Below are 13,585 nucleotides of genomic sequence, written 5' to 3' on the forward strand. Positions count from 1 at the left end.
TCTTCACGTTGCCTCGCAGGGAATGGCTGATCTTGATACTCCTCATTGTAGTGTCTGGGTCTTTAGAGTGGAAGGGAAATTTGCCTTTGGGTGCCCAGCCAACCAGGTTCCAAAGGATAACTTGGAAGTCACCTCATCTCATCACATCACTGGTCACCCGAGGGCCAGCCACCAGCTCCTGCATCCACCCACTGTCACAGGGCCACCTGGATGTTCTTAACAAAGAGCAATGTAAGCTCTCTGCACATGGATCCCTCCTTCTGCAAAGACAACTAAGACTCCTGATCCCAGAGAGAATGGAAAACTAGGAGCCTGAAATGAAAAAATTCCCCAAAGCAAATTTCAAAATGTTACATTAAGATTTTAAACTTTTTAATAATGTTTTACCTTAGCTCGATTCCATCTATCTAGCAATTAATCCATCAGCCTTCACATAATACACACCTACAGGAAACGCGATTCCGCATCTCTGGGCTGGATTCCACTGTGAATTACTAATGTGTTAACACTCGGGAATTCCAAGCTCCCTTGATATTCAGCATCCGCTCTCCCCACCCCACCCCTCCCAAAGATGTTCCTATGTGCCACAGAGGACAAGGTCGGGGCTCAGTGACTCCACTGGGGTTTGGTCCCATCCAGAGAACCAACCAGTGTCTAACTCTCAATAGCACCACCTCACCCCGATGGAAAATCTCCATGCTTGCACTCTGAAACCCACATCAACCGCCCCACCCCTCCCCAGACCACTACAGGGCTGCATCTCAGGAGGATTACCTGGAAAGCAAGTGTCAACAAGAAAGTTTTCTGCCACAGTTGATCTCATGAGTGCTGCGTCAGAGTCATTTTAATTTGTGCAACAACCTAAACTGGGTTCTAGTTCCACTTAGAGAAATGCACCTGCAATCATCAATTTACCATTTCACGTAAGTCATCCATATCTTCTGTTGGCAGGGGAGGGACCAAGGAAAAAGGTGGTGGTGGTGTGGGGGGGTTGCAACTGCTTAACAGAAAAATTATACACATTCTAAACATATGGGTGATCTTTAGAAAAATCTCAGCATCACTTCATAATTATATACTACAAGTTTTAATTAACTAAAGCTCTGCAAATCATAATGCCTTATTAAAATGCAATTAATCCTTTGATTAAAAAACAAAAAGCACAAGTATTTACAACAAAAACACAAGTAGAATAATTACAAATATCATGTACCCATTTCTTTTATTTGGGTGTCACTTATGATGTGGCCTGCTCCCTTCATTAATTCAAACACACACATTATCTTGCATCCACAGCAGCGTGAATGACGGCGGCCACCAAACACACAGCACTATATCCTATTGATTTCGGCAAATCCTGAACAATGCCATTTGCATGCTTGTTTCTGTAATAATAAAGATATGCCATTCAGAATTAAAGCCCGGCCAGGCTAGTGGCAACTAATTGTGTTGTATGTAATGAGTGCAATTTCAATTTGATATCACCCTCAGCTTTTCTTGCCGCACTCGCTAAGTACTTTCAAGTCTTTGTGGGGAAATAATTGATTTTTTTGTGCCGTGGGCACAAGGAAATTATTATGATCTTTTGAATAATGCCAAAGAAAAGACCATGAATGATTTAAATTGGTATATGAAGAAGGCTTCGCCGCCGTGGACTGCGGCTTGACTGACATCCTGCTAATGCAGGATCCAGATTAGCAGTTTTTAAGGAGGCAGCTAATACAGAACTAGTAAAACAGAAAAGGTTGCTCCTGAGATTGGGTGGCGGTGGGGGTGTTGGTAGTGAGGGAGGGTTGTTGTTCCGTTTTATTTGTTATCCGGGGAGGACCAACAATTTGGGGATTTGAGGCACGGCACGATTACATAATTGCCTGGCCCTCACCACCGAGGGTATGTTTCCACTGATAAATTACACACTGGAAATGGGCAGATAGGAGAGGCCTGAGCGGGATTGTTAGTGCGACCGCAGTTCAGTTGGGTTAGACCCACCTGCGGTGGGCAGAGCCCCATGTCTGGAACATGAAAGTTAGTTAGCATCTTTTTCTGACATTCAACTCCAGGAGGAAATTGGGAGTAGGGTGGTAAGGGAGCTACTTGATGTATTGCTTAATCTCCCCGTTAGGAGCAATTGCTCCATCCCACTGCGAGCGCGGCTTGGGTCTAGCAGAAGAGCTAAAGTCCCCTTTTAACCTGGGCTGATAACAGGGAAGGAAATCCAAACCTAAGACAGGTTTCCTTTGTGCCCCTGAAACCTCAGATCTGCAAACCCAACCGGGACAAGCGGCTCCCCCTCCTTTCTCCCCCCAGCCTCCAGCTGAACCTTCTGTCCCCACCATGGCCGCCTGCACTTTAACAGGGAGGGAATAAGCACCTTAGAAAGATGGATCACCAATTCAAAACACAATTCCACCTTAAAATGCATCCACCTTCCAAATCTCATTCTTCAGAGGAGCGAGTGTTGTTAATTTAGTTGGTCATAACTAAATAGTTTCTAATCTGGGGCAAGAGGCTGCTGGGAATATTGGACAGTTTAAAGGTTAATCACCATCGCCTGGTTACACAAGTGAGGCAGAACTAATTCCTCCAAAGGCAAATGGCTTGCAGTTTTATCAGCAGTGCAGATTAGAAGTGTTAATATACAGAACAGAATGGACGCTTAAGGGCCGGTTTTCCCCTTATCGGCAAACTTTGCAACAGAACTCAGCTCCTGAGCAACCTCTGCACTTCTATAATAAGGCCCCTTATTTTGCCTCTCGAGCAGAACTATCAAACAATCCTGTCCAAACCACTGCCACCAAAATCAGGGTATTACAGACCACGGCTAATTGGAAGATCACTATAATGAAGGAAAAGATAAAATACTTTGGCTGTTGGCCTAAAATGTGGATCAACACAACATAGGAAGCTATCTTGCTATGTCACATTCTGAGAGATTTACATAAACAATAAACTCCATCCAACTGCCCCCCCCCCCAAATACATCTTTGTTTACAGTAAATGCAACCTAAAGCCAGACTAGACTAGGAGGCCGGAGTGGTACTTTACATAAGGCAGTATGATTAAGCCAGCAGTTTTGCAACTGTGCAGGGGAATGGGGACTGTGTATATTTCCTCTCTTGCAATCAGCAGGGAGAAAATGGTTTTTAATGTTCTCCACACTTCTTATATCATAGATATTTAAATATTTAGACCACTCAATATGCTAAAACGCTTGTACCAGCCGCCCAAACTGACGACCGTATTTCTGCTAGGGCTGCAGGTGCCCTTCTTGGGGAGGAGAGAGGGCAGAGCACAGAAGGGGAAGATGCCAGAGGCTGGTGCCCAGGTGCTTTGGTGGATGCAGGTGGGAGAGGGTGGTGTTTTAAGAGAGCAAAATTGAGCAGGGAATGAAATGTTTTCCTTGATGGGAAATCTTTTATTATAACAAGACCAAATATTCCAAACACACAAGGGAGAGACTTCTGGGGCTGGGGGACCGGGGGCGGGGGGGATGATGCACTGAAAGCAAGTCCATCCAGGTGATCCATTCTGGAGCCGGGTTTATCTTTTCCCCAGGTATGCCCGGCAGCCTGGATGGGTCCACCTCCCAAGCATGAGTCACTGACTTTTTCGCCCTGGTGGCCAGCTCTCTCCTGGACTCCAAATCTTTCCTGAGCCCTGAAGTGGTTAAAAAAAGGGGGATTCCTATCTACTGGCAAGAGGCTTCTGCTGTCCTGTTACTCAAATCCCATACCGTTATTGTGCAAGTTCCCACCAGAAGGAGCAATATCTTTTGTCTGTATGGCTCACACCACCTGGAAGAGTGTTTCCTTTAGGTATTTTGTAATTTATACCAACTGACTAGAGCGCTCAGTGTAGTTATTGAATGCTGGGGAGCATCTATAGGCTGCCCACAAGGAACTGGCAAGCTTACGGGAGAAAGCCAGGACTAACACCTGAGTGTTAGTACACTCCAGGAGATATATGGCCACGTGATAAAGGGAAAAATGTGACGTGGAAGTGTGGTTAAGTGTTAATTACCTAGTGTTTTGGGAGCTGAGGAGGGTGAGGCCTATGTGGTTAAAGTGATCAGGGGCCTTGAACTGGGTCCATAATTCACTCAGTGTTTAGGCATTTGTTCACTCGACAAACACTTCCTCTGCTCCTCCTATGTGCCTAGCAATGTTCTAGACGCCTGGCATGGAACGATGAGTAGAGCAAGGTTCTGCCGTCAAGATGTTCCCAGTGGGAGGTGAGGGAGCGGAACTGATCCATGACCAAATGATCCCAATACATCGGGCCCTGGACACTCTGGGATTCAGCATGTGAAACTTTGGGCTCGTGTTAGGAATCAGCGTTAAGGTCCATGAATTGGAGCCAGGAGTGCTGAATGGTGGCGGCAGGGGGGCTTGTGTCTGGAGGGACACACTTGGCTGATGATGGAACTTGGCCAACTGGCAGTTTAGCAAGCAGAGGAATGGGGCAGTAGCTGAGGGGAACGTGAGGCCTAGGGAGGATTTTTAAAGGTTTGACAAATTCATAGCATGCTTATGGGCTGATAAGACCCATCCAGAGGGGAAAGAAAAAAACGGTGCAGGAGAAAGGCACAATTATGGGAACAGTGTCCCCAATTGTATGAGGAAGTGGAATCCAAGACACCGTGGGAGATAGAGTGATCAACTCATCCTGGTTTGTCTAGGACTTGTCTGTTGTTTGCACCGAAAGGCCAACCTCCCAGGAAAACATTCTGATCCCAGCAGACTGAGATGGTTGGTCATTCTAGTGGAGGGGGTGAGGGGGCAGGGGGGCACAGCAGGTGCCGCAGATGTGGGTGGGTTGGTTGATTGATGACAGTACGAAAAGGTGGTTCTCTTTCGATGCTTCTATCTTTTTTCAGTAAAATAAAGAGTATTGTATTAGCTGAGAGTCATGAGCAAGAGGAGGGCATTGAAGGTTTGAGGAGAGAGGAGAAGGGGGGGAAGAGTCATCTGGAAGAGGAGAGAACAATAGTCTGGGGAAAGGTTAGGACTTGTAGACAGTGCTGAGTGCCGACTTGAGATTTGCGGTGATAAATTGAAAGTGAGACCCGTCAGCGTGGCCATCTGCTTTTCTTCAGCCATGTTCAACTGTTGAGGAGCAGGGACCATAGAGGAGGGGGATCGCATTGATCCAGAGCATATGATCCTGAGTGGGGAAACTGAAGACTGCCAGTTAAGCGGATTTCATGCAGGAACTGAAGCAGAGCCTGGGGAACATGGCTCCCAACTTAGTGCTTTCTGTTTGCCGGGAATCAGCACTCAGCTCTCACTGGCCCTTTGGCCAAAGGTGTTTCCATGATCTTCAGAAAAGATCAGAGCTCCCAGCCTGGGTGAGCTGACAGGTGGGCAGCAGGGAGGAGGAAGGCCCAAATGGGCAGTCTGAGTAAGGGAATGTCCAATTGGCAGGCTCAGATCACAGGCAGGAGCATCTCGGGAACGTGTCCCTATTGATAGGAACAGCAGTCTGCCAAGGGATTTAATCTCCTGTGCCTATGGAAGCATCCAAATACATAATGACAGCATTTCATTCTTCAAACCGGAGTAGAGACTATGAGACAGCAGCATGTTCCATCTCTGCCGTATCCCAGCCCAGCCACCGTGTCCCTTCGATTCTTTCTCTGAACTCTCTAATGCAGGCTTGGTCATTTCTTGCATCTCTTGTTGGGGGAAAGGGCTCAGAGACCCCAAGGGGCATCAGAAGAAGAGCCTTGGGCAAGAGAATTTTACGCTTCACCACAGGGGATCCACGACAGTTGACTAGAAGAGATGTAATAAGTCTACCAGTGTTGACTGAGCCCCTGGTGTGTATGTGGCTCTGTGCTGACCATCTGAGGCCCAGAACATGCTTCCCATGCTGTGAGTGGCCATGGATGCTCCTCCACTGAAAGTTGATGGTTACCTGTGCTCACCTGTCTGCAGTGATGAACACTTCCAGGCCGTGCCTGGTGTTCACTCCTCTCTCTTCGGCTGAGTGCCTTCCCGCAGGCTCAGCCTCAGAAAGGACCAAGTCCAATCATAGCAGGCAAACTTGCAGAGAGTCATTGCTATTTCCATCGCTATTAGCCCAGACATACTCTTGGAACTGGGCTTCCTCCCCGATTCTCTGCTTCTTTCATCAGATATTTAATTGAATGATGACTAGGAGCCGGGCCCTGTGCTAGGCACTCTGGCTGCGAAAATTAATAAGAAATCATTCTCTCTTCCCCCAAAGAGCTCTCATTGTTTCGGGGAGGAGCACACGAAATGGCTCCTCCACTTATTGGCATCGCCATTGTGGTTAAAGTTTCAATGCACAAAAAGGCTGTGGCATGCCTTCTGGAGAAATGATGTGTGTTAGATAAGCTTTGATCAGGCATGAGTTATAGTGCTGTTGGCCTTGAGTCCAATGTTAATGAATCACCCACATATATTAATTAATGTATCTTTAAACAGAAACACACATAAAACAAGGTTATGTATTGACCCTTTCATGAGAATGTGGTCGGAGGGTTGCAGGAGACTAACCTGGTATTTCCCCTAGACACAATGGTCAGTATTTGCTAATTCAGGGAGCAGGTGACTTTCTGGAAAGTAACTACCACCAATAACAAGAATTGACTGTAAATACAATAAGGGATTTGTGGAGTTAAAGGGAGGCCTCAGGCACTCTGGAGTGGGAGTCCTCCAAAGCTTGCAGGAAGTGGTCTGGCAATAGCTACCCCTAGGAGGGACAGAATTGGCAACCAGGGGGAATGCAAGCTGGTGCAGCCACTCTGGAAAACTGTATGGAGTTTCCTCAAAAAGTTGAAAATAGAGCTACCATATGATCTGGCAATTGCACTACTGGGTATTTACCCCAAAGATACAAAAGTAGGGATCCGAAGGGGTACATGCACCCCGATGTTTATAGCAGCAATGTCCACAATAGCCAAACTGTGGAAAGAGCCAAGATGTCCATCGACAGATGAATGGATAAAGAAGAAGTGGTATATATATACAATGGAATATTATGCAGCCATCAAAAGGAATGAGATCTTGCCATTTGCAACGACGTGGATGGAATTGGAGGGTATTATGTTGAGTGAAATAAGTCAAAAAGAGAAAGACATGTATCATATGATCTCACTGATATGAGGAATTCTTAATCGCAAGAATCAAACTGAGTGTTGTTGGAGTGGGGGGTGGGGTGGGAGGTATGGGGTGACTGGGTGATAGACACTGGGGAGGGTATGTGCTCTGGTAAGCGCTGTGAATTGTGCAAGACTGTTGAATCTCAGATCTGTACCTCTGAAACAAATAATGCAATATATGTTAAGAAAAAAAAAAGAAGAAGAAGAAGAAGAAGAAGAGGGTAGCGGGAGGGGAAGAGTGAAGCGGGGGAAATCGGAGGGGTAGACGAACCATGAGAGACGGTGGACTCTGAAAAACAAACGGGGTTCTAGAGGGGAGGGGGGTGGGAGGATGGGTTAGCCTGGTGGTGGGTATTGAGGAGGGCACGTTCTGCATGGAGCACTGGGTGTTGTGCACAAACAATGAATCATGGAACACTTCATCTAGAACTAATGATGTAATGTATGGGGATTAACATAAGAATAAAAAGAAGAAGAATTGGCAACCAGGGACCACTCTCTCCTTCGGGGAAGCCTCAGGTGGGCTGAGGACATCTCAGAGAGCAGTTTCAGGGCTCCTACTGCGCAGGAGGGTCATTCTAGAGAGGTGGAGGGACGAGGCTGTGCTGATGGACAGGTAGGAAGAGGACTTGTCGAAGGTTCTCCAAGTGAAGGCAGAGGAATCTCAGAACAGCAGAGATAGGGATGGTCTGGACTCAAGGTGAGGATGAATGAGGACATGTCTCAAGGCCAACCTTCAGTCCTTCCTTTCTGTAAGGCATGCCCTTGCTTGGGAGAGAGGAACCTTCTCCCCTGTCTCCACCCCCACTGTGTGTCTGCCTCTGTCTGTGGGGAGGACAGAATTTCTCTCAGTCCTCTTTCCCACCCTGGTGGATATTGAGGGAACATTCACATTCCCCTTTATAGGTTCTCTACCCGTGGGAGGAGGGGAGGCAAACAGTCACTGTACATAGAAGGTTTCCACTTCCTCTTTTACTTCCTACCTCATGTCAGCAGGGCCCTGGGATGGGGGTAACGCAGCTAGCTTAACAGGTGGACGTGGGAGGCACAGACACATTCACTATTTGGTCTTGCTCTTTTTTCTCTACAAAAAATACTTCAAATTGGCCTTTCCTACCACTGCATCCTTAGGTTCTGGGACTAAACTAGGCAGATTTGAGAAAGGGGAATGGTTGCCACGTTGACCTTTAGCTAACATCCATCACCTCACATAATTACAATTGTGTGTGTGTGTGTGTGTGTGTGTGATGGGAAGTTTTAAGATTTACTCTCCACATGTAAGTGAGATCATACGGCATTTGTCTTTCTCCGGTGGACTTCTTGGAGATTCTGATGGGTTGAGTAGCAGCTCCAAGATCAGTAGCCAATTGTGAAACAAGATATAGCTAACTAAACTTATTGTGGTGGTTGTTTTGCAATATAAACATATATCAAATCATTTTGTTGTATACCTGAAACTAAAACAGTGTTACATGTCAATTTTATCTCAATAACATAGGGAAAGGAGAAAGAATCTTAGAGAGGGAGGAGGCATTTCCTCCAATACGCTTAGGAGACCCAGAATCTACAAGTGCAATGCAGGTGAAAGGTAACTTAATTTGTTTCACCAATGATGTTATCCATCATGCTACCTAAATTACCACAAGTAAAAAGGCGGGATGCCTTAGAGACTTCTGTCTTTGTCATTCCGCGATGGAGGAATGAGAACGTTAAGAGACAGGCACTGGGGTAAAATGTCTTGTTTTTGCGTTCAAAAATTGTTTAAATGCTTGTCGGCTTCATCAGAAGATTTTTCTCCACTGTGACATCAGGCAAATTCAGGTTATGCCATTTCTTCTCTTTTACCACCTGATGTTCTCACTTTACCTGGGCAGCATGAGAACCCGGGAGGGGCCTCCCCTGGATGCAGTGGGGCAAATGATTTCATGGCCCCCAACCTGGTGGGCTTTTCCCTTTCTAGGAGAAAGAGCAGGGGGCCTCTGCGACCCTGAACATACACCCCTAGAGCCTTCTAGAATTGGGTCATCCCCTCTGCCTGAGCTGCCTGTGCTTGCTAAATTGTATCTCCTGGTGATCTGCAGGAAGTGGAACAGTGAGAAATAGTCCATCTAGAACCTGGCCAGTAGCAGACCCATCCTTGGCTCACCTGGTTTCCCCCACCTTGCCCTTTAAAAAGTCTGCACAAGTAAGTATATACTACTCATTATATGCAATTTAGAAAATGCAAATAAGCAAAAAGAAAACAACCACCTGAAACCCCACCTTTTGGGGGACCACTGTCAACATTTTGATGTGTGTCCTTTTAGATCGTGTTCAAGCACATGTGTGATGTTTATCTCCAAAAAGGGGGAATCATATTATGCAATGCTCTTTCATAACCTGCCATTTAAAATCTAACAACACGTTGTGACTACATGTCCATGGTGCTACCCGTGGGTCCACAGCATCATTTTGAGTGGTTGCATCCTCCTCCAAGGCAAAGTTGTATCGTCATTTATTAACCAAGCCCATCAGTGGATGGTTAGGGTTTCTCCAGTGTTCTGAAGCTATTAGAAACAACACTGCAATAAACATCCTTGTGCATTCACCTTTGAACACTATTTGGTTATTTCCTGCAACTGCATTCTTGGAAATGCAATTGTCAGGATAAAATGCATGTGCTTGTTTAAGACCTTTGTTGCATATTGACAAATTAACCCCCTCACACACACGCAAAAGGTTACAAATTGACACTTCTCCAGCAGTGTATGGGAGGGCCCGTTTCCACACACCTGTGGCAACATTTGACATCATATCTGCTCCTACAGGGCAATGGTTGAAGAATTCCAAGTGTATGGGAGAAAGGGCGTGTGGGCAGCGGAATCAGCACCACCCCCCCAGCAAGTCATGGCTCTCCCCTGGATCTAAGCCTCCTTTGTAAAGTATTTGATAGGCACAATAACCAGCAAGTCCTCCAGCAGCGTGGGCCTGGGACCGTGGGCCTCCCCAGACATGGTCTGGCCCTGCTCCGAGGGTTTTTGCTCCTAACAGTGAGCAGGTCTCAGGCCCTTGCTCCTACCGCCCGCCCAGGTGGCACCCCGTCTCCTTCCTCTGGCCCAAGGCCCATTGCCCCGAGGGGTAAGTCAGGGCTGTCCCCGCTGCTGCAGGAAGCATTGGAAGGAGAGAATGACACACAAGTCTTTGCTTCCCCAGAGAGCTGTGCTTTCACAAACACCCTTGTGGCCCCCTCTTTGGGTCCCCACTGGCTTTCTGTGCAGGTTTATTGAAAGTCTGGAGTTTCTTCGTCAGTAAGTTTGGAAGAAAATCTGTTCCATCACTCAGTAAGCCACAGAGCTCATCAATGACCACAGAACCTGGAGAAAGCTGAACAAGGGAGAAGAGCGAATGGCTCCCACTGTTCTGCTGATCTATTTCTTCCTTTGCTGTCCTTTCTTATCTAGCTCCATAAAAACAGCATCTCCCTCCAGCTCGTGAGGAGGCTCGCTCTCCCCCACAATCTGCATACTGCGGACCTGAGTCTCCATGGGGAAGGCGGTTGATTTATGGGGAATGGATCTTCAATCAGCTTCATTCCCGCTTCTGAGGCTCTCCACCCACTCCCATTTGGTTCCTAATTCATTAATCCCCCACCCCCTCACCCTTGCCTGATCCGATTACGCTTACATAGAATACATCACTGTGTTCCTTTATGGAGCACTGACTACTCATGTGATAACGCGTGCTCCTGCCCCTTGTACCAGGAGATGTGAAGGGGCCGATATGGTCCTTCTCGCCACCCTGGGACACCAGGATGGAACAGCAGAAAGAGAAGTGACGGTAGGGGAGAGGTTCACCAGGGTAAGGAAGCTTCTCGTCTTTCAGTTCTTTCTTCATCATCAAGAAGTTTTAAAACTTCTCCCAACTACATCTTCAGAAAATGTGTAGCATTCAAAGCACCTTGGGGGTCTCTGTCCCGTAGGATAATGCGGTGGAAGGTCTGCCAAGGGGGGGCTGCCTGGTCTACACAACATACCCACTTCATGTAGGACAGGATGACCGAGAGCTTTGCCAGAGCGCTGGGCTGGCATTTAGCACCTTTGAAAGGAGATTTGCTAAATTTCAGAGCTAGAAAGGATTCCAGGATGATTCTTGCCAAACCACCTCATTTCTTTCTTTCTTTCTTTCTTTCTTTCTTTCTTTCTTTCTTTCTTTCTTTCTTTCTTTCTTTCTTTCTTTCTTTCTTTCTTTCTTTCTTTTTTTTTTTAAGATTTTGTTGATTTATTTGACAGAGAGAGAGACAGCGAGAGAGGGAACACAAGTAGGGGGAGTGGGAGAGGGAGAAGCAGGCTTCCCGCCGAGCAGGGAGCCCAATGTGGGGCTCGATCCCAGGACCCTGGGATCATGACCTGAGCCGAAGGCAGACGCTTAACGACTGAGCCACCCAGGAGCCCTGCACCTCATTTCTTTTTTCATTTTCCCCTGCCCTCCTCCCTCCCTCCTCCCTTCCTCTCTTTTTCCATAGCCATCCAGAGATGTGAGTAGGGCAGTGAAAGAACATTGGCCTTGGATGCAGAACCCAGGAGCTTGAGCACCACCGTGGGAGTGTGCTAACAGGGTCAGAGAAGAAGGTGCGAAGGCCCCAGGTGGGCTTCCAGAACACAGGTGTGAGGGACCCCATCTCATGCTGGAGCCCCCAGTCGTGACAGTCTTCATGGCCCAGATGTTAATGGTAGGGTGGGCTTTGGGCTACCATTGAGGAAGTCCCAGAGAGGCTCTGCTGATTCACAGCAGCCCAGGGTTCTTACCCTGGAGAAAGTGGCCAGGCCTGAGCAGGAGTCCCAACTTTTGACCTGACTCTCTTGTTCCCTTTGCCCTCACCTGTGCTTTCTGTCCCAGCACCCTCATCAGTCAGGCTAGTCTCCTTTATCTCTCACATTCGTCACACTCAGCCCTGCCCCTGGGCCTTCTCGAAGGCTGGCAGGTGCCTGGAAGGCTATATTAGGCCCTTAATCCCACCTCCTCCAAGAAGACTTCCCTGATTACTTCAGATTACACAGCACTTCATGGGCAGCACTGATGTGATGGGCGTCTCTCAAGAGTCCACTCTGGAGGGGCCCTCGCCTCTCCTTCACTTGCAGGCAGAGTGCTACATCCTCTGAGCCTGGAGCTACGCAGAGCTTCTCTGGAGCCCAAGGTGGTTGTATGTCCACCTTCTCCCGGGCTGTCAGCTTCCTTGGGCCAGGCCTTTACATTTTTCTTCTTTGTGCCTCTAGCATATAGCACGGTGTCCAGCACTTATTAATTATACGGATACAGGGGCTCCTGGGTGGCTCAGTTGGTTAAGCGACTGCCTTCGGCTCAGGTCATGATCCCAAGGTCCTGGGATCGAGTGCACATCGGGCTCCTTGCTTGGCAGGGAGTCTGCTTCTCCCTCTGCCTGCCACTCCCCTTGCATATGCTCTCTCTCTCTGACAGATAAATAAAATCTTTAAAAAAAATTATTATATAGATACAGATCTGGGGTAGGGAAGAGTAAAGAGGGGAGAAGCTGCAAAGTTAAAAGAAGCTTCTGTCATCTTACAAGGGTTGTTTCCAGTGTTCACTAGAACAATAATCCTCAGAGTGTGGTTTGGAGATCACTGGGGGTCCCCAAGACTCTTTCGGGGGACTCTGAGGTCAAGACTGTTTTCAAAATAATATTAAGATAGTATTTGCCTTTTTCCCCTTCCATTCTCTCACATTACACGTTGGTGTTTTCCAGAAGCTACATAGTGTGTGGTATCACAAAAGACTGAAGGCAGAAGCAGATACAAGAACCCAGCTGCCCTCCACAAAGCCAGACACTAAAGGGATTTGCAAAAATGCAAAACAATGTCACTCTTCTCATTGATTTTTTTTTGCTTTGCAAATATAGCTGTTTTTCATAAAAATACGCTATTAATGCTAACACGTAATGGGCTTATTATGGTGATTTAAAAAGCTAGTTAATAAATATTTTAAACATTTCTTAGTTTTAATTTCTAATACAGTTAACATCAACAGCTATAACCCACATAAACAAAAGTTCTTTGGGATCCCCAATAATTTTTAAGAGGTCCTGAGACCCAAAAGTCTCAGATTCTTCGCACTGGAACACGAATATGATTTGCTTGTCTGGTCGTCAGCACCCCTTCCCCCCACACACATCCAGTTTCCATTTCTTTTTTATTACTGGAGCCTGTGACTGTGAATTTCGGGATTACTCTCAGCTCTGGATAATCCACAAAGTGTGGCTCCCAGTGGCCCTCAGTGGTGGCATGCTAACGAGGACAGACCAGCTGTGTGAGGAAGAGAGCTTAGTGAGGGGCCCTGGGCACCCTCCCCCGCAATGGCCAGCGGGTCTTCCCCCCCCCCTTTGTAGAAGCTCATGAGTCTCTCTTATCACCTCAGAAATTACTTGTCTCATTCCACACAACTTGACCAATCCAACGACCAGCCCTT

Source organism: Mirounga angustirostris, unplaced genomic scaffold (genome assembly GCF_029215605.1).
Source record: "Mirounga angustirostris isolate CCGP_5_RB_7025 unplaced genomic scaffold, mMirAng1.0.hap1 SCAF_10, whole genome shotgun sequence".
NCBI lineage: Eukaryota > Metazoa > Chordata > Mammalia > Carnivora > Phocidae > Mirounga > Mirounga angustirostris.